The following is a 23651-nucleotide window of genomic DNA, read 5'->3' as shown; positions in this document are numbered from 1 at the left end:
ATTATAAATCCAGCTTCATAACAGCTAAAAACTGATCGCTACATCTATGGAAACCTCCCTCCAGAGCATGTCCTGTCCAAGACCAACCACTATCCTGTCTCAGGATTTGTCTGCATAAGAATGTTGCACCAACTTAATTTAAATCAATTTAAAATCCAGTTCAGTAAAAGCAGATGAAACGCTGACTTTAGTTTGAGAGTGGTTTATTTCAGCTTGTTCAGCTTTTACTGCGCATTCTGTATTTGTGTTTGCTGCGTGGAAGGAAGAAATACAGCTAGAGACTTCTGCATAGTTGGTGTCAATTTGGATTAAGCCTGAATGCCTAAAACAGAACCCTGCTCCATGAGGGTGACTATTTGTTTAGACTTGAGCCTCAGGTGAAATTTTCCCCACAGCACCCCCTCCCACCTCCACACACCACCTGTCATAGACACGTATGAAGCCAGGTCTATTAGCTCCCACTCCTCCAAAAATGACAGTTCCAAGCTCCACACCTCTGGATTTCTCCTCCACTCTGCTTCCTGTCTGTGGGGGGGGGAAACAACACAACAAAACACCACAAACTTCTCCCTTGGTGTCTCCCATCAATTGAACCGAAGCTAAGTGAAAAGGCGTTTGAAGCTTTGCAGATGCAGTGTGTGACAGGGTGCATTTTCCTTAGGGCTTCTGCTAGGTCTTCTGCGTAGTACGTCATCCTTGGACCTTTCTGTCAGCAGGAAGGAACAAATGGCTCTTGCAGTTTACACAGGTGTGCACTTTTGGCACAAGGGCTCAGCTGTGCCAGGCTGTGTTTTGGACAGACCCCAGAGTTCATCTTGATGGAGGATTATATAAAAAGATCATGGTGTTGCAGACCTTTTATAAATGAGGTGCAGGCTAAAGAGTTCTACTGATCACACTTCCTCCAGAGACCACCTGGCATATCCCATACACAGAGAAATGCCAGCTGCCCCCATCCCAGAAGCAGTCTCGAACACATACACATAAATGAAACACGCCCCTGTGCCTGAGTCACACACCCACCTAGCCAACAACAGAACTGGCACTTTACAAGGCATTACTCTCACTGGCTTCACGCAGGCAGCGTCCCAAAAATGCCAGCCAAACAGCTATAAAGATTTGCCATTTTCAGGATTTACTAAGTTTACAAAACAAACAGATTTAGATTTAGATTCCTTTGCCTATTGCAAAAGTTTCCAGGTACTACAAGGTGGGGGGGGAGGAGGAGGGGGAGTGAGAAGAGTCCTAGAGACACCTTATGTACAGTACTTCAGCAGTTTACACATTCAGGATGTTAAAATGCAAAGAGGCCTCAATCCTAGGTGTGTCTGCCACACAGTGAAGAGGGGTGACAAACCAAGACACGCGGAATCTGACATTTTACAGGCAGCCATTTCCAAACATCTGCAAGCACAGAGAAAAACTGGATCCAAATCAGAGAAGGAGCCCATCACCTGATTTCGAGCGGATCCAGAATAAACCATCAATAGTATATGTGCAAGAGCCAGAGACGATCACCAATGCCAGCGGAAAGCCAGTCTTTGCTCACTGCTGCTGACTGGTAATTTCTTGGCAGATGATGCATGGAGCTTATCAACACAAAAGCAGCAAGAGAAGATTTGTTTCCGTCTCTCATCTTCAGAACTTTCAATGAACACTCATCAAAGTAGTAATTCTCGCTCATGCTTCATAAATACAGACCACGTTCAAATAACGATAAGGTGCCGGCTGAGACAGAGAATTCTATGTCAAAGTCCCATTCCATCCTTAATTCACCCTTCTATCAACAGGTACCGCCGAGTGCATGCTGAGCAGATCTGCAGCACCAAAAAGGTTTTACAAACCTCTTCTCTTTTATTACACAAGATAAGCTGATCTTTACCTTGGCCCTGTTCCCCCAGAGCTCCTTCCCATCCCTATCAGAATCCTCTGCAAACCTCCTCTGCTTTACACAAACCCACCACCACCTCCAACCTTGTCTCACACGTGGCTACTACCACCTTATTAGCCAACGATGGAAGGATAAAACCTGCCATCCTCCAGAGTAGACTCTTTGAAGGGATGAAAGGGGCTCACTTGCCCACAGGGTTCAGCTCACTGCCTCCACAGCACTTCCAGCCCAGGAAGCAAGAGGCTTAGCACATAGCTCTGCCATACGGCAGTGCAGATCTCCATGAGTATTTTATTTTACCTTTAAGAGTAGGGTTTTCAAGAGGGCTCAGTGTTTGCCTAACTGCTCCCACCAAAGTCAATGGACGTTTTACCACTGATTTCAACGAGAGCAGAGTTAGGCCTATGCAGAGAGTTTTTGATAAAAACCCACCCTTAAATAATAAATTAAGTCTTGCTACAACGTGTTGACAAAGGTATTCCCACCTGCACGCCATCCTGTAGTGACCTCCCCTGGCAGATCAACAAACGACAGGGTGGCCTGCCAGGGGAGTCTTCTGGGGCCAAAGAAATATTGCTGGATCACAGCAGCTTGAGGACTATACGTCACTGGGGGGAGAGTCCTTGGGCTCCCTGCCCAGAAATATAGCATCAACGTGGAGAGGGGGGTTGATTCCTTGAATGGTTTCCAGCACAGCTCCTGCAGCAGCAACAGCAGCTAAAGATTCTAAACACCATTAACAGAGCTGTCAGCTGTGGTCGAGGAACAAGCAAACAAGATATCTTTTGTGTTGCTCAGTCCTTAGGCAGCTGCAGGAGACGGGAGCGGAAGGGGGAGGGAAAAGGAGATGTTTCGGCAGAAGGACCCCTTGGTGATCTCCCCGACACACCCAACAGAGAAGAGCATCAGCAATCATGGAATAAAAAGGGAGAGGCTATGGAATAAGCACACAGTTTCCCATGTACTGACATCCTATCTTTCCTTTTAGCTTGCAGTTATTTATTCCAAGGGCTATTTTTTAAACCTGGGGAAATTCCAAGTCCAGCTAAGGTTGGAAATAAAGCACATTCAAAGCCTTGTCTGTCCATAACCCTTAAGGGACAAGGGAAATGAAAGCATCCTAGTCAACTGCAGTAATTCGCAGTGTCCATTAGCCAGTGATTGGCAAGAGGCAGACAACTGTAAGGCTGGAACAAGCTGGGAGCTCCATGGGCTGCCCATGCAGGCACATTTACGCTGGATGCCAAGAGCTCAGTCTTGCAAGGCAGCCAGCCAATATCGTAATGGTATGAGCAACGTGTTTACATACCACAGAAGAGGTGGGACAGGACATGTGGCAAATTAAAAGGCAGGAAAAGGGAGCAATGGCTGATGGGAAAAGGAACATGCACACAACCATCTCAATCGCTCGCAGCTGTAATTAATAGAATATATTATAGGGCAGCAGTAGCAACTCCCTAGTTAGGGTGACAGTGCGACGTGCACATAGCACAGGACCAAACTCCCTTTGTTCCACATTTTAAGGATTATACTTAGCCTTCAAACCTGGCATAATAATTCTTTGGAGGACAATGGAATAACCCAGATAATGTGTCTAGATAACATTTACTAACTTCTGCAGAGGAAACATGCTCCTTCTGGAAATGTTGCCCCAATTTCCCCCAAACTTCTTTGGATTCCTCTAACAAAACCACCACTATCCCCCAAATTCCCAGTTTCTCTCTCTCACAAATGCACAGACCCCCACCAACCCCCTTTTTGAAATCTAAGCTTCTTTTGAAATGTTAAAAATTAAGCACAGAGTTCCTCGTTCTGGATAGCATAAATCAGCAGGGTTAAGATTAGCAGCCAGAACTGCTCAGATCAGTCTGCTACTTCTGTTTTATAGCACTGTCAGACAGACTTACCAGCTGTTCTCTGCACATACCCCTGGCAAGCCAAGGAGGCAGTCTGGGCAGCAGAGCTTATGGGGATGGGCTCTAGAAGTGGGGTGGAGTGGGATGGTACAAACACAGATGAGAAGTGCAGCTCTGAAGAGCAAAGGAGTGGAAGCAGGGTTATGGGGAGGCGGGACCATGGGAGAAATCGGCTATGCGGCACCCTATATGCTGAGGCATATAATACATAACTCTGATAGCTATCAGCACTTATTAAAAAAAAGGAAATTCCTTCATGAGTAACTACACTAAATTTGATTTATGATTGCTATAGACTCATAGCTGACCAACCCCTGGCATAAGAAGGAAGGAAATAAGTAAATAAAGTCATTCAACACCCCATCTACACTCTTCTCATCAGTTTCCCATCCCAAATCTCAACTGCTTCCCTTCCATCACCCGCAGCCCATGTATCCATTGAATAGTCTGAACTCAGACTACTAATATAATACACCAACATATCCACATTTCAATCCTGCAATTGCTACATAAAAATCAATACCAACCTCAGAATGATCTAGAACATAGATCACTCATTCCTAAAACTTTCCCTAACTGTTCAAGAAAAACATCTCTCAGCCATTATAGCTTGCTTCCCCATACAGTTACAAGAGCCACATACACAGCTAGATACAATGCAATTTATGACAGCCACACCAATCCTAGATTAATCATCAGAACACCGGAACATACAGCCAGTGAATGTGGCTGGAGTTCAGGGGTACTCACTGGCCATTCCAGACAAAGGTGGAGATGCATGGTCAAATACACTCAACATTGTCCGCAGAGGATGATAATATTTGAATAGGTTTTATCTTTCCCATAATAATAATACCTAGCTCTTATATAGAGCTTTTTATCAGTAGATCTCAGAGAGCTTTACCAAGGAGGTCAGTACCATTATCCCATTTTACAGATGGTGAAATGGAGGCACAGCAAGATTAAGTGACTTGCCAACATCACCAAGCTGGCCAGTGTCAGAGCTGGAAATAGAACCCACATCTCTGGAGTCCTAGTTCAGTGCTCTATCCATCATACCACACTGCCTAGTTTCCCTTCTTGTGCCGCACCATCCCCTTCTTGAGAAGTCAAGGCAGGTTCTAAAGTTTCCCTCCTCATGTACTTGAGTACATCAGGTCTCAGTTCAACTGGAAACCCATCCTTCCACCTGCGCCTAGTAATGTGATGAGAAGGAATGCTATAGGAAGGAGACAGCATTGTGGAGCAGTGAATAAGGTGCTTTTAAAACATGTGTTCCCAGCAGGAGTCTTCGCTGCTCTAACACCCAATTCTTCAGGTCACTCTGTGTCTGTGTGATACAGGAGGAGCATCCTCCAGGCTGGCATTGTAAGGAAGTTGGGAGGGAGGATGGAGAAGCACAAACATTGCAGAGTATCAGGGGGGAGCCGTGTTAGTCTGTATCCACAAAAACAACAAGGAGTCCGGTGGCACCTTAAAGACTAACAGATTTATTTGAGCATAAACTTTCGTGGGTAGAAACCTCACTTCTTCAGATGCATGCAGTGAAAGTTACAGATGCAGACATAAATATACTGACACATGAAGAGAAGGGAGTTACCTCACAAGTGGAGAAACAGTGTTGATAGGGCCAATTCGATCAGGGTGGATGTAGTCCACTCCCAACAATAGATGAGGAGGGGTCAATTCCAAGAGAGGCAAAGCAGCTTCTGTAATGAGCCAGCCACTCCCAGTCCCTATTCAAGCCCAAATTAATGGTGCTAAATTTGCAAATGAATTTTAGTTCTGCTGTTTCTCTTTGAAGTCTGTTTCTGAAGTTTTTTTGTTCAAGTATAGCTACTTTCAAATCTGTTATAGAATGTCCATGAAGACTGAAGTGTTCTCCCACTGGCTTTTGTGCGTTACCATTCCTGATGTCTGATTTGTGTCCATTTATTTTTACACAGGGACTGTCCGGTTTGGCCAACACACATGGCAGAGAGGCATTGCTGGCACATGATGGCATATATAACATTAGTAGACATGCAGGTGAATGAGCCTCTGATGGTGTGGCTGATGTGGCTGGGTCCTCTGATGGTGTCACTAGAGTAGATATGGGGACAGAGTAGGCAACGAGGTTTGCTACAGGGATTGGTTCCTGGGTTAGTGTTTCTGTGGTGTGGTGTGTAGTTGTTGGTGAGTATTTACTTCAGGTTGGGAGGCTGTCTGTAAGCGAGGACTGGCCTGTGTCCCAAGGTCTGTGAGAGTGAGGGATTGTTTTCCAGGATAGGTTGTAGATCGTTGATAATGTGCTGGAGATATTGCAGAGTTCCATCAGCAACACAGTAGGGCTTCAGTGAAATCACATTATTTTAGTTAGTTATTTCCATTTTTCAACCTAATTCGTCTCCCTTCTCACACTGCAATCTTCCCCTTATGGAGGATGAGGCAGAACCAACCAGTTCTGGAAGGGAGGCAAGAGAAGTTAGAGGAAATATAACCAGCCCCAATAAAAGGCAGGGGGAAAACACAGGGCAGGCCTGACCAGAACCTGTTTTGATCCATGACATCTGGCAGTCAGAGGCTTAGGGACAACTAGAGCATGGGATTGCATCCCTTACCATTTTGGCTAATATCCACTGATGGACCTATCCTCCATGAACTTATCTATTGTTTTTAAATCCAGTTATAGTTTTGGCCTTCACATCATCCCTGGGCAATTCATTCCACAGGTTGCCTGTGCGTTTTGTGAAGAAGTACTTCCTTTTGTCTGTTTTAAACCTGCATTAATTTCCATTAATTTCCTTGGGTGGCCCCTGGTTCTTGTGTTATGTGAAGGGGTAAAAAACACTTCCCTATTCACTTTCTCCACACCATTCATGCTTTTATAGGCCTCTGTCAGATCCCCCCCTTAGTCATCTCTTTTCCAAGATGAATAGTCCTAGTCTTTTTAATCTCTCCTCATATGGGTATCTTAATCATTTTTGTTGCCTTTCTCTGTACCTTTTTCAAGTCTCATATCTTTTTTGGTATTGGGCAACCAGAATTGCATGCATCTGAGCGTACCATGGATTTATAGAATGTCATTACGATGTTGTCTGTCTTATTACCTATCCCTTTCCTAATCGTTCCTAACATTATTAGCTTTTTTGACTGCTGCTGCACATTGGGCGGATGTTTTCAGAGAACTATCAACAATGACTCCAAGTTCTCTTTCTTGAATGGTAATGGCTAATTTAGACCCTGTCATTTTGTAAGTATAGTTTGGATTATGTTTTCCACTGTGCATTACTTCGCATTTATCAACATTGAATTTCATCTGCCTTTGTGTTGCCCAGTCACACTATTCACGGAGATTTCTTTGTAACTTTTTGCAGTCAGCTTTGGACTTACAAAATTACTCAAGATAGCTATCACTTGCAAATGTTGTCACGTCACTGTTTACCCCCTTTAACAGATCATTTATGTCCTATCCCACACCTCTAAAGTTCAAATCATTCTTGCAGTCCGTGGTTAGCAGTGGCCCCACACCAAGGAACGTGATTTCCACCATAAGACACTTCCACCATGGAGAGAGCCCACAGAGAACAAAGGATGCTGCACTAGCCCCACGGAGAACACAGGTGGTGCCTTATGCTAAGCCACCACCTCCATACAAGCAGGCCCATAATTAAAGGACCAGCCTGCTTTTATGATCTCTCCCTTCCCTTTCCCAATAGATTATTTTTGAGGGATTATGTTTCCTGTTTTCACTGCTCTGCCTCCTCCATTTGTCAGTCATCATCACAGTCATTAAAGCAGGAGGGAAGCACAGGGACAGCCTGATACCACGCAAACCTTTATGGCTCAGCAAATGAGGGATTAAATGTTTTCTCATCTCTGCCTCAAGCTTCCTGCACTCTATTACACACACACTCCCGAAGCAGGCTCTCTGTAAGCAAAGCTTCTCCTCCAGCACATATCCTGGCTCTGACCTCCCCTGAAGACCAGGGATTTCTGAATGGAGCAAACAAGCAGTCCATTCATCTTGGCTGCTGACAGCCGCTTACGCTCCACAGCTAGTTCATCCTGGGACAAAATGAACAACTGTTCGGATAGGCCCCTGAGCACCTCTTCCAGCTGGGATGCCACTGGGCCCTTTAGGTCAGATGGAGGGGGCAAGGGCAAGACACCCTCTTCACAAAGCTGCTGACTAGAAGGTGTTCTGAAGAGTGTGGGCCCAGTTCTGCCCCCTCTCTCACACGCTGTTAAGAGTCAGGAGTAACGCCACTGAAATTAATGGAGTTGCTGGTGTGAGCAGGAGGAGAATCAGGCGCTATGTTTATAATGTATTTCCAGGCACTAAGCTGGCAGCAGACTCAAGGAGCCCCAGCCACAGGCCACCTCTTTAATAAACTAGTCTATGTCTTTCTCCACAGCAATCTCACAAACCTGCACAGGCAAGCGGGTGGTTTTGCTTCTTGCCAAGTGTTGTATTCCCTCGTTTGAGCGACTCTTCCACAATGTGGACTCGGGTGTGGCGGCCCACAGGGACGGCATACACTTGGGGGAACTGGGGCAAGGGCAGCAGGATGGCTGTCTAGGAACAAGTGAAGGGCAACCTTATTACAGCCATCATGGTGCAGTGGCTCTGCCTCGCAGAATTCAATCTTTTGTACAGCAAAGTTCCTATGAGAGTATCACTATCTTGTACCATCTCAAAGCATGAACTATGCAGATTCTAACACCATACCAGCAGCATCTCCAGCACGCTGTGGAACAGGGGGTGAAGGTCAGCTAAAAAAAAATCAGTTTTAGGGACAGTGAGTAAGCTCAGGGACAGAGAGACCCAGAAAATGAGCAGAATTTAATTGTTTTTATTAGCCAGAGGGATAAGAGTCACACAGATGGGCCTTGAAAAAGGGATCTGAAAGGAATGAGGGGGTAAGTTAGGCACAGAGTGGGGGTCAGCATAGGAGAAGAGACAGGGCCAGGAAGAAAGATGTTCGGGATTTGGAGAGGGTGTAGGGCGGAAGCAGGAGAATTGGAAGTGAGGAGATTGAATGGCAAGGAGAGCAAGTAAGCGTATCAAGATCTTGAATAGCAAGAGGGGGATTTGGTATGGAGTCTAATGACTCGGGCCAGCGTAGAAGTGGATGCGTTTCCACTTCCAGGGATAGTGCAGCAGTAGGTTTAGCCTTAGGGAACCTCAAAACAAGTGAATTGCAGCAGTCCAGAGGAGAGGAGATGGAGGTATGGCTAAGAGACAGGTACTGTTTGCCATGGCAGAGGTTAGAGCAGAGGTTCTCAAACTTTTGTACTGGTGACCCCTTTCACATAGCAAGCCTCTGAGTGTGACCCCCCCCTTATAAATTAAAAACACTTTTTAATATATTTAAACACCATTATAAATGCTGGAGGCAAAGTGTGATTTGGGGTGGAGGCGGACAGCTCGCGATCCCCCACGTAATAACCTCCCAACCCCCAGTTTGAGAACCCCTGGGTTAGAGGTAAGGTGCACAATGAAGTGTCAGAGTGCTCGGCAGAGGTGGGGGAGGAGAGGTGCTGATGCTGAAGGTGGAAGCAATTTCTCCATGGCCAATATCAGCCTGTTCCTTGTGTAGGTAGCATTAGAAAGTGACTGGGTGTCACCAGTGCCTTTGCCAAGAATGGCTGTATCACCTAGCACACAAAGGGGAGTCCTACACAGTTGGTGTTTTCAGCCCAGGAGAGGCACCACAATGATTAGTTTCAGAGTAACAGCCGTGTTAGTCTGTATTCGCAAAAAGAAAAGGAGTACTTGTGGCACCTTAGAGACTAACCAATTTATTTGAGCATGAGCTTTCGTGAGCTACAGCTCACTTCATCGGAGGCATACTGTGGAAATCGCAGAAGACATTATATACACGGACACCATGAAACAATACCTCCTCCCACCCCACTCTCCTGCTGGTAATAGCTTATCTAAAGTGATCATCAAGTTGGGCCATTTCCAGCACAAATCCAGGTTTTCTCACCCTCCGCCCTCCCACAAACAAACTCACTCTCTTGCTGGTAATAGCCCATCCAAAGTGACCACTGTCTTAGACGAAAGCTCATGCTCAAATAAATTGGTTAGTCTCTAAGGTGCCACAAGTCCTCCTTTTCTTTTTACAATGATTAGTGTCAGTCTGTGGTTCTCAAGGTTTCCTAGTGGTCAGGATGCCCATGTGGGAGAGAGCAAGTGACAGACTGTAGGGTCACTCAGGTCAAAGCGAGAAGAGAACTGTATGTACCCTTATCAGATTTTAAATTCTGCAGAGGGGGAACAGTCTCCTTGTTCTGTTCTGTGTTTGTACAGCACTTAGCACAATGGGGCCCTGGTCCAGGACTGGGACTTTTAGGTGCTGCTGCAATAAATTATGATACTCAGCCAAGGTGGAAGAGATGGGTCGGTTTGAGAACCACCCCTTTTGTTCGCACAGTACAGTTGCACTCCCTGGCTGACTGACCATGCCATGCCATGACCTCACTGATCACGTAAGAATGAACATTATCAAGGCCTAATTGGGGACTTTCTAAATTTCAGGGGAGTTTTGGCAGGGAGAATCCTGACAAGTTAACTCAGGCTGAAATGCAACTGACCTTTGCTGTAAATGCACCTTCTTAAGCACCAAGAACAACAGGCAAGTCTGTGTTTGGAGAAATGTAAATGAGAAGAGCCGGTTAATCTGGAAGTCAATCCTGTAGCACAGGAAAACTGGAATGTGTTTAATTCCGGTCTCCTTCCTTCTGTTCCTCACTCTCTAAAATGTAAATAATGCCTGCCTCATAGGAAGGCTGTGAAGCTTAATTAATTAGCCTTTCTAAGGCATGTATAGGTCCTGGCAAGTGTTGTTATACAAGTGCTACCTGTTCTTATTCTGTGACAGGAAAGACCCGCCCCCCAAAATCAATTTTATATACTCTCTTCTTCCTTTCGTGTGTGGAAAAGCTCCTTCTCAGACTGACTTGTTTTTTCCTCCCTCACACATGCATTACATCAACATAGGATGATTTTATTTGCCCTTTTAAAGCCAATAAAAAAAAATGTAAAGTTCAGTAACATCAACTGTAGATAAAAATCCTTCATCTAGCTCGTAAGGGGTCAGCAAAACCTTCCCACAAATCCCACACAGCTCAGTGTGTTCACAGTTCTTCAACCAAAGTTTTAAACAGGAGAGTGCTATGCTTCCCTAGAAACACAGCCCTTCCGTGGAACTACTACTTGCAAAAGACTCGCCCACCCAGTTCCTCTTATCAGGAACCTGCTACATTCCAAAGTGCTTTGCTCAAGGTTGTACTGTTCCTTCCCAGTCAACTTGCTGACTAGTTCCCTGCCAGCTCTAGCATTTTGCAGGCTACACTTGTTTGCAAGAGCTCAAAAAGTATGACATTACAACAGGTCTGCATCACACGTTGATAGTAAGGGCCAGGGTCCTGTTTACCTCTGTCAGCAGGAAAGGAGGGTGCCACTTTGTGCATTTTTAAAACCAATTAATTTGTTAATATCTGACATTTCTCTTGATTCAGCCCTTTGATTCCAAAACAAAATAGGGTATATACATAAGTAAAGAACCACTGACATGAAGCCACCTCCGGAGTGAGCAACCAGAGCTTGCCGCTCCCTCATGTTGTGCCTTCACAACATACAGCACAAGGACGAACCCACATTGTTATGAAAAAACACATAGCATTTTTAAAGTCCTAGCAGAGCAACCAGGACCTCAAAGTCTGACTTGAAAGCCACACATGCAGCCAACAGCATGGTATTCATGGTAAACAGCTCACTACTCCCTGCATCTGTCTCTAAATAATGATGAGCCCTCCCCTTCTGCCCCTGCCCTGAGCACAGCACAGCAGTTCCTGGGTTCACACGTTAGGTGTGTGCTGAGACATGACCTGAGAGGACCTGACAGCAGCAGATTCCACTTGGATTCATCTTCTAGGAAATTCTAAATGAAGCAAAATCCACTTAAGCACCTGATACAGAATAAAAATAAACCTGTTAAAAGGATCATTCTGCATACATGGTTTTTTTCTACAACAGCTGTATTTGTTGCAAAAGCCCTTTAAAAGAATACTAGATAAGGGAATGAGCCTGTAGCAGACAGCCCCAGGCAACAGCATATGGGAAACAGGATTCTCAAGCCCAGCATAAGTAGAAACAAACTATGTAAAAAGGGAAGGGAAAAAAAGTGCCCCATCTTTATGTTAGAACTGCCTCCAATATTAATCCTATTTCAGGAATGGAGGAGGGTTCTGGGCACAATGAGTCAACAGGGTGGGGCATTGTTTTCCATGTTGGTAGACCAGGCAGGGAACAGAAAGAGCAGAGGACCAGGGGTGGCAGGTTTGTAGAAATGTTGGTGGTGCCCAGAACCCACCCCCCCACCTGCCTAAGGCTTTGGGAGGGAGTTTGGGTGGGAGGGAGGTCGTCTCGGGTGCAGGTCCTGGACTGGGGCTGGGGATTAGGGTGCAGGAGGGGTTCAGGGTGCAGGCTCTGGGAGGGCGTTTGTGTGGGGGAGGGGTGCAGGCTCTGGGAGGGAGTTTGGGTGCAGGCTCCGGGCTGGGGCAAGGAGTGGGGGTGCAGGCTCTGGGAGGGAATGCAGAGGGCTGGGGTGCAGGCTCTGGGAGGGAGTTTGGGGACAGGCTCCGGGCTGGGAGAGGTCGGCAGGAGGGGGTGAGGGGTGCAGGCTCTGGGATGGAGTTTGGGGATAGGAGGGGGGGTACAGGGGTGAGGGCTGTGGAGCTGAGAATGAGGGGTTTGAGGTATGGGAGGGGCTCAGGGCTGGGGCAGAGGGTTATGGTGCGGGGGGGGGATGATGGCTCTGTCTGGGGCTGGGGATGAGGGGTTTGGGGCATTGGAGAGGCTCAGGGCTCGGGCGGAAGGGTAGCCTGCCCTGGCCCCAGTGCAGGGGGGCACTAGGACCCTGCGGCAGCAGTTGATGCTGGAAGCCCGCAGAGCAGAGTCAGCCTGAGCTGCAGGCTCCGGGGCAGCAAGTCGGGGCAGCAAGTGGGGGCAGCAGGCGGGGCCAGGGGAGAGACCCGGCCCCAAACATTGGTGGAGCCGGGCCCCCGGGCCCTGAATATTGGTGGAGCCCAGGCACCATGAGCCCATGTAACTTGCCACCCCTGCAGAGGACATATTAAAAGCCAAGAACCCAGCACCTGGCTACTATTACATTAGGCATATAGCAGGACAAAGCAGAACAGATCAAACATCTGTGTCCTCAGGGTCCACAAAATGGAACTGTTTATCTTGACAGAGTCATGGAAACGACCTGAGTGAGGCAGACAGAGGTAGACTGAAAGCAGGGATGTTTAAAGGGACAGGTAGAGCAACAGAAGGCTTTTAAAGTTTCTTCATAATTACTTTTGCTGAACATCTGTGGTTCCCCTCCTCACTTTAAAACCAGTATATCAGACGAGCGATGCTGCGGTTAAGGATTATTTGCATTTTTGGGTCAGGAGGGTAAAATTCTGTCTTTCCCAAAAAACCAACGAAGGAGGGTCTGGTAATGGTCTCGGCATGAAAATGCTCAACTAAGGAAACTGTCCATGTACTGTGCAGCTATGGGGGACAGAATGCTGCAGCCGAGTGCTTATTACAGCAATTACATCAGACGATAAAAATAAAGCAAGTCCTACTCCTCACACCCTCCCCTCTTCTAGACACACAGACACAGAGTATAAGTTAGCCAAGAAGACCTACCTAATCAGATTTTCCAAGGTGATCCAGTCTCCTTGTAAGGTGGTGCTGATCCAGCATCCACCCCAAGCTCTCCTTCCAGATGGTTTATTGACCTAAGCAGTTTTCAAGCAGGAGCCAGAGGTCTTTCTATTCTTGGAAGAGAGGGATAATTGCATCCTCTGTCCCAGCCTCTGTTGGACATAGACGCCCAACACAATATTGCTGATGTAATAAAAAAAATTATAAAAATACTTCAATGGGCTGCTGAGAAAGAAGAGTCTGTCACATGGGTTTGGGAATACCACCTGGTCTGTCTTTTAATGATGCCCTGAGCTGACCCAGAAACTTGTTTTTCCCTTGAAGGTTGTAACTGATACTAGACAAAATGATACATAGGTGGATTCTATTTAATCATCTATAAAACCTGAACAACTAGTGACATACATTTCCACCCCTTACACCTGCCAATCAAGCCATTATAAGCAGGGGTCTGACTGCAGAAAGGATACTCTGCTCCAAATTTCACCCCAAATCTCCTCCACAGAAATTGGATGATCAGCCATGAAATTGTTAACAAAGTTTTATATATATATAATATATATATGTGAATATGAGAGAGAGTCATCATTATGGAACATCAACAACCCCGTTATTAGCACACCCAGTAACACCTAATGGTCCCATATTGGGCTCACTGATGCTGGGACCTATACAAACATGTAATCAAAGAAAGTCCCTGCCTCAAAGACTGTACAGTCTAAACGAAATAAGAGAGACAAAGAGTGGGAGGGAAAGAGATGCAACATCCGAGCAGAACAACTAGAGGGATGGGTAGCAAATGCCATGTGAGTTTTGCATTTTTGTTTTTAATTATTTAGTGGGGGGGGGGGGACACATTGAGGGGAAGAAGGTACAGGGGATCAATTAATAAGCACGTGGATTTAGGAATAGATAGAGGGAAAGAAAGACAAGAAGAAAATGGAAAGCAGAAGGAATGAGGCTGCAGCAGAGAGACTGTGAGGGAGCTGGTGCTAACAGAGATGAGGCGCAGTTCATACCTTTCAGAGCTATTATTTCTCCGCAGAAGCAGTTCTGCAATTATTTGTGACAGTTTTCTTTGCTATAGAAGAGCTAGAAACAAAGGCCCAGCCTACACAATTGTAACCCTGGCAGGAACCCCAGTGGAACAGGCCTTAAGTTTACTTTGTTTAAAACACAAAAAACTAAAGCTTCCATTCTACAGAAACTAACTACCAGAGATGAGTGCCAATATGGCTTTCTATCACAGACTAGAGCTACCCATCCCCTGTCTGCAACAACTATTAGAATCACCAAAAGCCAGGGATCATCATTTTTGACAATTTTTTTATGTCAAAACGATGAGAGGGCTTTGTAATTTATTTGTAATCACATCGCTATAGACAAGCTTTTCCACTGGAAGGCAGTGTGACCCACAGAAAGTGCACTATACTACAGTTCAGGAGACCAAGGTTTTATTCCCAGTTCTCCTACTCGGCTGTGGGTTGACCCTGAGCAGGTTTCTGGGCCTCAGCTTACCGATCTGTAAAATGGAGATAACAATACTGACCTACTGATCTCTAAAGCATTTTGGGATGAAAAGCACTATACACAAGCTAGAAATTATTTTAGAAGAGATTCCTTCAAGGTTGGAGGTAACAAAATTTGACGTAATTTTTTCCTTGCATGTTTCCATAGTCTGTGCAACTATGTCTATTTCCCTACCTCATCCAATGTAAAAAAACAAAGAACAAAGGAGATAGCTCATATGCTCTTTTAAAAAAAGTAATCTATGATTAACCCTATATAAGAGGAGAAAACAAATTCAGTAAGGAAACAGATTTTAATGCCAACCTAGCTCTGGGTTATTATAATAATAGCAAACTAAAATACTTTGAAATGGTTTAAAAATGAGCAACTTTAAAATGTGTAACACTGTACATCTGCACAGTGAACAGTATGAAACACCAACACATGGAAATTGAACAAACTTCTGAAGTTCCCACCCTGGTCTTGACTGCTTTGTTTTGTAGTAGTTGTTTTTTGCTCACTCTCAAAGCATATATGGAGCTTGTTTACACAGCAGATAATAAAGCAAAGTGACATGAAGTGGGAAAACCCAGACCATAACAGGTAATAAAGCTGGAGATGGGGACTAAAACTTGAGTTACTTCGGTCCTATCTGCAGTATAAATTTTACTGTGTTTAAACATCACACTTAACAACAGCAGCACACTAGCCATGTTATGACATGGATTAGTTTTGCCTGAGTGGGTGAGATGAGATGATCCCATGTTATTTAAAGGTCAGGGCTCAAACATGTAGGGGTTGGCTGGTCAAGGGCAGAGTGAGGGCATTAGCTTAACATGCTTATAACACAGTCAGTCACATCAAAACAAATTAAGACCAAACAATGTTAGAACGTGTCTAGAGCATGTTGCCTAAACACCATCCAGCTTACAGGTTAGATGGTGTCTCGTTTTATTCTTAGACAATAAAGTTTAATTCAAAATACAGAAACACAGCTCTCCTTATATAAGGAAAGTGTACTTTAAAAATTTTTTAATCTATTAAAAGTTCAAATGACATCTCAAGATTAAGCCAATTAGAGAAGCACGTTGAAAGAGTTGTATGAACAACTCTGTATGTTTGTAAGCACATTGACTTTTTTTTGTCAGCCTCAAGATATTTGTCGGTAGAGATGTATGCTGACGAGTGTTAGTAAGTGTTAGCAAAAAACGCTTTCCAAACTGGGTTGGCGTTTCCATAGCACCCCACAGCAAATGCACATGAGCACTCAGCACAGTTCCCAGACAGGCAGAGAAACATTACATCAAGAACGTGTTTGAAACTGCCTGCCTAGCAGGGCTCAGATACCTGTCTATGCTACAACTTTCAAAAGCCATGTTACAGCCACTATGTTGGAATTGGGTGATATGGATGCAAACCAGGCTCTCCACTTTTAAACCATTTACAAACAAGTAGAATGAACACCGTTGTTGGTTTCTAGGGGGTGGGGTGCTGTTTGTTAGAAAACACACAGGCTTAGGAGTTAAACATCAAGCCCAGCATCTCACTTTGCAACCTCAGGCAGGTATACAGAAACTCCTAGTTATCGCTCTGAGGCTGAGCCAAGGCTGACTGAAGTCACTGCGGGATCCTTCCCAGACCGTGGTGAGCAGATGTTTAGTACATGCCCCTGCCCTTCAAAAGGGACTCAGTTGGGGTGACCATCAGCATGTGTAAATGTGTTAACTAACAAAAATAATAATACCTGCAAACATAAGAACAATCCCTACTGTTTTCTCCAATTGTTCCCGTACAGCAGAGGCTGCACTGGGACACCCTCATCCATACTGGGACCCTTCTGGAAACTCCACCCCATCTAGTCATGATTTAGTCAAGAATCTCATCCCATTTAGCAAGATGGGAAGGCTGTGGGGGTTGCGAATCCCCGACTCCTGTTCATGACCCGCAGGTTGAGAACACACATCAAATATAAACCTCCTTTCCAAGGCCACCCTTCAATAGCCCACACCTGGTCCAGATGCATTTTAAGAGGCTTCCTTATACTTGACCCATAGAATCAATCCTGCCTGGCCTCATAAGGACGGATCCACGCAGCTGTTTCTTCTAAATGTGCCTTATTTTGGGGGGCACTGGGAGGCTCTCTTGGACTTTAGCACAGGAATCAGCTTTCCAAACTGTCTTTCTAGTGCAACCTCAGACATCCCTGTGAAATTCCCCACTGCAGCTCAGAATTCATGAGGATTGGAACACATTCAAAGGGAGTATCTGAGCATAGATACGAGGATACTAACCCTGTGGATCTAAGGTGCTGTCTGCATTTACACTCTAACCAAGTCAGAAGACCTATTTACAAAACAGCTAGCCCATAACCCAGTTAACACTATGGTTGGAAGTTGTAACATAGACAGGTTCAGTAACTGCATTAAGACTTGGACTGTCCAGTGCATTAGCCTGGGTGTGGAGACAAGGTTAGTGCCCATCTACACTACAACTTTTAACCACATTTCAGAGTAGCAGCCATGTTAGTCTGTATCCGCAAAAAGAAAAGGAGGACTTGTGGCTGTTAGTCTCTAAAGGTGCCACAAGTCCTCCTTTTCTTTTAACCACATTGTGACCAGGTCAGGAGACAACTAGGTTGTAACCTGTCCTCCGGACACTTTTACAGTTATAGAGTAGATAAAGCCTTATGTAATATTGTTGGAAAATATATACCTGCTGGAGGATTATTTTAGAAGCCTGAATCATCAATGCCTGGACTTGACACTACCTACAGGTAACAGTAGCCATTCACACTTGGATCACCTTACTGCAATCCAGCAGCTTTGTTAAATCTGCTTAATACAAAAACACATCTGGGTGGGTTTTCACCCAGACAGCTTCAGGTTTCTGAAAAGGTTCAATGGTAAGCAATACTGAGCATGTGGCTAAGTGTTCTGAGTCTTATTGCATGTATGGGCCATCAAGTCACTAAGGTAAAACATATTCGACTAAATGTGGAGGCTGAGAATAAACTCAGATTTGAGGGGGTCAGAGTGGCAGGTTCGTGCATGGGATCTTCCTACAAAAAATCATTGCAGTTTCCCAGCATATTCAGGGAGATGATGCGCCTATGTCACCTTGTTCTCGTGGGCCGCAGTTTAGCTTCCTCCACGCAACAGACAGACCAAAAACCTAGAACTGCGCTAAAAGCAGCTTCCCAGCATTAGGGAATTCTTATCCTTTCCCCTCTCCAGACACCACATAATGATTAGCTAGCAGCAAGGGATTCCACACTTGGAGAAACCTCCCTTTGGGAAGGAGGGAAGAGTGCAAGACACTGCTCTGGAACATGCTATAATCCAAAGTCATGAAGCAGAGCTCCTAGATGTGCAAGGAACAGAACCCAGCTGCCATCCGAGTGTTAAATTAAGAAGAGCCCCATGTTAGGAAAAGATGAGCTTAAAATTCCACTTTCCCACTCACCCTGGCAAGTCAAATCAGGGAGTGCGGCCAGCCTTGCAGCTCAGCGATCTCCCTGAAATTCAAAGGCAAAGCAGGAAGCAGACCTCTGAGGTCCTAGATACACTTGTATGAGGAAGAGCAGAGCAGTGCAGCATTATCAGTGTTTTGCCCTGTGCACAGCAGAGTATGCACTATAGGCAATGAAGTATAAACACTTTCCTTCTAACATGGTTAAGGGATATTCCATTGAGATCTCTCATGCATGGCTGTGGTGGAGGGGGTAGAAGGGAGCGAAATGGGAGATGACAGAGAGAGTGTCTCCAGCCCAGCACCCAGGATGGCAAAGTTGCATGCACCCCTCCTCCTGTATCCAATCAGGAGTGAGCTCTGGGCTTCCCACTGAGGCAGTACCCTAGACTCCACTAAGTATACCCTTCTCTCCTCCCCCTCCCACTATGCTTCAATACCGAGTTTGATTACTAGATTACGTGATCCGTATTTTTTTGAGCCACAATGTTAATAGAATTCTTTTCTGCAAACCCCCCCGACTAGCAGAAATCATCTCCTTTCTGCTCCGTGCCACACCATTCCCTTGCACACAAAAAAGCAAAGTAATTCACCCCACTGTTAGAAATCCTTTTCGGATAACTTTGCTTTGATCTCTCTAGTGAGATCTCTCTGTTCCTGAGCAACACGTATGTCCCAGGGCTGAAGAATATATTTCCATCCTACTACAGCTTCAGTCGTAAACATAAGAAAGCTGTTGCTGTTCGTAAACATCTTGAGAGAATCAGAAAGGATAAAGATGCCAAATTTCGTCTGATTCTGATTGAGAGCAGAATTCACAGGCTGGCTCGTTACTACAAGACCAAGAGAGTACTCCCACCCAACTGGAAGTACAAGTCACCCACTGCCTCTGCTCTGATCGCATAAGAGTTCACTCTTCTTTTTACTGAAAGAATAACTCAGAGATTTTACTTATCAGCTCTTAATAGCCTTAAAAGCAACACACTTCAATTGTATCGCCCCATGCCCATTGTCTCCACCCTTCCCATGACAGCAATCATGAAGTCACGCAGACTGCACAACCCCTTCATAAAACACCTTTTAATCACTACTAAGTTTAAGCATCAAGCTTGCTAGCAGCCAGTTAGGCTCAGACTGGAGAGCTGCTATGATGATTAACAAGATGTTCTCTTACTGACTAACCCACAAATCCATACAAGTAACTAGTGCAACCAGCAGAAAATTCATCCAAATACCAAGATTCCCTGAAACAAGGACAATAACATGACACTGCAAGACTCCAAGGCATGTGAAAATGTTGACTTCCTCCCTGTTAAACTTCGGTCCAGGGATGATCTTAGGGGAACATGAAGCAAGTGGTCACAAAAGACATGAGAATGTGGGCAGGGAACTCCCAAGCCAAAGTTCACAACCTATCAGGATCTAAATGAGATACACAATGAGTGTGTGTGTGTGTGTGTGTGTGACACAAAATGAAGGGCACCAAAAAATAGCATAGGAAGCCTCAGACAATGTGCAATAAATTTCCTTAGCATCTTATTTTTTGTAACTTTATATGTTCATATTTCAGCATTGTCTACTATGAATAATTTGCAGGACCAAAACAGAAATATCAGATTGGTGGGATATGGATGTCATGTGGCTCTAAACTAAGAGGCAGTTGGAAGGTAACATACTCACAAACTCTTCCTCCTCTTGACTTATTCAGAGCATCATAATCTAGTCTCAGTTAGAGCATAGGAAGCTGACACCAGCCATGCTGATGAGTCATTATTACCTTCCTGGGTGAACGCACTGAATAATATATAGTTCCTGCCGACTTTAGTCCAAACTGTAGCAGATACAGTTCGCTCCACGTTATTGGAAATGTATATTGTGCAAACAGACCAGTAATACTCAGTTTTCACTGTCTTGGGCGCATGTTTGAAGCCCGATGCTCAGGGAACTTAAGTGTATTTTCTTCAGAACAGATTACACGGTGATGCTCCTGGCCCATTTTCACAGAGCGCGCGGCTGTCGCTGTCCATACTTGAAAATGATTTGGGGACTGGATTTTGAACTGTTAAGGCCGTGTTCTAACAACAAGGGCCCTCTTTCGCTGCAGGCTCCCACAGGGCATTCTCACCCAGCTGACTCTCAGGCAGTGAAACTCAGAGTATCTTCCTTGTCCTAAAAATGCTGTGCAGCAAATTACTGGCGCCATTACAATGGCTGTCACAACCCATCTCAGATGTAGCTGCATTTCAGAGCTAGGTGAGGCGGATCAGAATCCTGTTCTACGGTATTAAATCTTTTGGGGGTCAACAGCAGGCATAAGGACCCAAGCCTGTGCAGTTCTTGTGTTCCCAGACACCACACACAGAGATAGAAATGCACTAAGTTTATAGAGTCCAAACACACGGGCTGTCCATTATTAAGATACTTCTGCAATCCACTATCCCATAGGTTTGGAATTACAGGATAAAAAATATTTGATCCACACAGTGCTATATGCTACAGCTACTACTTTCCTACAAGCACAGTCCAATCTATAAGCACCTTGGGTCCTTGCCACACTACAATCTGGAGTGACATGCAGAAAAACACTGTTGATTTTGGTATAACACCATAAGAGGTTTCTTTCTTTGAAAGATGCAGTAGGGATTAGGATGCAAAAAAAAGTGGCCACTAGAATAGCAGTTTATTTTGTAAGCTATGCTAGATTTGCTGGTAGCGAATACAGAGATCCCCATCAGAGACTGTTATACCAACATGTACCGTTCAAAAATATTAGCGGATATAAAAGTGAATGTGCAGCACTGATAAAGCTCATTCAGACAGTATGGCCACCATGGAGTCCCATTTGACAGGTAACCATACGACCATGAGGCAATCCAGCCCCAGCTGCCACATTTAGATTGGGTTTCCTCTCAGATAAAGGAGATTCTGATCTTGTTCCGTTGCCTAGTTAAATAGAGGGTTTGAGTTGTATAAGTTTGAAAGGGGGAGAGGGGTAAGGGGAGAGAAACTATTATTTTAGTAACTAGAACAGATATGCAAACCACATCCAAATACTGTGACTGGAGCACCCCGCATCAGCTCTGTACAGATGACAGTTTTAGTGCTTAAAATACGCACATTGTAATTCAAAACAAATTTTAGGATGTTACGGATTACAAAACCCCGCCTCAGCATTAACAGAAGCTTTGATGTTCAAGGATTTATTTACAATGTACAGCAATCCCAGCCCTCATCATGTGTAATTTAAAAATCAGGGCAGAAAAATAATACACCTTACAATTGGTGCGCTGGCTAAAAACTGCTTTGTACCTCAACAATTTGATTGTTGCTTTGAGAGGACTTCCTTCATACACTGCACACACCCAGCCAAGACACTCAGGAGTTTAGATATCATGTGCAGTCAAACTCCCTCTCTCTCTGACAATGTTTGTGGTCCACTGGCTGAATCACGATATAGCACTAAAAACCTGTTTCTTTTCTCACGTGTACCAGCAAGAAACAGACGTAACTCCACTGAAGTCAATGAATTTTCAGCACAGTAAGAGCAGAATCAGGCCCTTATAGTTCTTTCATGCTTATCTGGGTGGGTGAAGCAAACTAAAAGGAGAAAGTCAAACAACCTGCTGCCCTGGTCTTGGTTTCTCTGGGGGAAAGGTGGCTTCACGAAAGCTGCGCCTCTGCTCCACAATCGAAAAGGTTTTCCTGTGGTAACTGAAACAAAGCATTACTCCTCCGACAGCCAGCTTGCCAAGTCTTACCTCATTAACCTTTATGGACTGACCTCCAAAATTCCTTGAAGGCAAAGCACTGGCCCCTTTTGCCTCGGGCATTGTGACTGATTATCCCCAGTGGGCTGGGAAAAGGGACAGGACTCTGTTAGGCTTACAGTGCACCACAGTGCTCGACTCTGAAGTCAGAAGCATGTTAGCAGGTCTCAAACTCACAAAGGCTTCTTTGCTGGCCTGTCTTTCAGCCGAGGTTCAAAACTGTAGCTTGGACTATTAATGATAATTAAAGACCCTACATTACTTCTTGCAAGAACTGGGAGCATTGGTCAGCATGCTGGCCATCTTTCAACTTGGGCCTCCTTAAAAATTCTTGTCACTTCACTTGAGTAAGACATCTTTTGCCCCCAAATCTATCCATCTCCCCCATGCATGTCATCCACAAGCATAGCACATTCCAAAAGTAAAGACATTACCTCACCCCATCCCTCAACGTTGGCAAATTCTTATTATCTTTGCTTCCTGCCTTACGTCCGTGGGTGTAGTTTAGCTGGCATTGTTCTATAGCTGCCATGACCTATACTCAAGTGGCTGCATTTCTGTGAATGGTAAGGTGCTCTCTGTAGGGAGCTGGTAAAAGTCTGAAAAGCAATCACTTTACATATTCACATAATTGCACATGAAATAAATGTTCTACTTCAGTCAAATGGCAGGAGGGAAATGCTGGCAGCACTAGCTTGAGCCATGGACAAGTGCACAGTGAATGGCCACTGCTATTCAGTGCAGAGGCAGGGTAGGCAAGTGACCCCCACCTCCCCCAGGTTTATTATTAGTCATCTCTCTCCTCTCTTCTCCACCAATGGGGAAGCTAGTCCTATTTCTGTTGCTTCTACATCATACACTATAGGAAGGTCCTCTGCTGTCATGGAGCAGGATGGTGACACCAGCATCCTCACAACAGACACAACTGCGATACTGGTTGGTTTGCAGCCTGCTTGTCCTTTGGGTATAGCCAGGCCCAGCTGGAAACAAAACAAACCAGAGTACACAGCGAGCTGGAGAAAAAACGGTTTATCTGCATCTCCCTGTTCTGAATACTGTGCAGGGCCACAACTGAGAGTCTGCATCCACTTGCAGGAGAAAGAGGGTGCACAGGAAGGAGGAGAGGTCATGCTCAATCACATTAGCAGGGCCATCAGCAAAGAGCTTCAGCTCTTTCGTCAGAGCTGGTGGGGGAAGAAGAGGGCGTTCCACTCACGCACTCTGGGAAGGGGGGCAATATAATAAGCAGCGAGATAATGTCAAGAACAAACAATCTCTGGGAAGCACTGAGGGGGCCATTTAGGACAGTGTATTGTCATTAGTGTGCCTAGAAAATCCGCTGCCTGGTACTGAAAAGGATTAAAGTGGGGGCGGGGTTATAACAGAGAAAG

At 45.1% G+C, this 23651-nt stretch overlaps 1 protein-coding gene across 1 annotated transcript in view; it reads right to left on the bottom strand.

Moving 5' to 3' along the window:
* BCR (BCR activator of RhoGEF and GTPase) overlaps positions 1-23651 on the bottom strand; it is a 129459-nt gene that overhangs the window by 98902 nt on the left and 6906 nt on the right. The window lies entirely within an intron of this gene.

The sequence above is a fragment of the Chelonia mydas genome, chromosome 15 (genome assembly GCF_015237465.2).
Source record: "Chelonia mydas isolate rCheMyd1 chromosome 15, rCheMyd1.pri.v2, whole genome shotgun sequence".
Lineage (NCBI taxonomy): Eukaryota > Metazoa > Chordata > Testudines > Cheloniidae > Chelonia > Chelonia mydas.
Note: the sequence above shows the minus strand (reverse complement) of the source record. Positions and strands in the feature narration are given on the sequence as shown.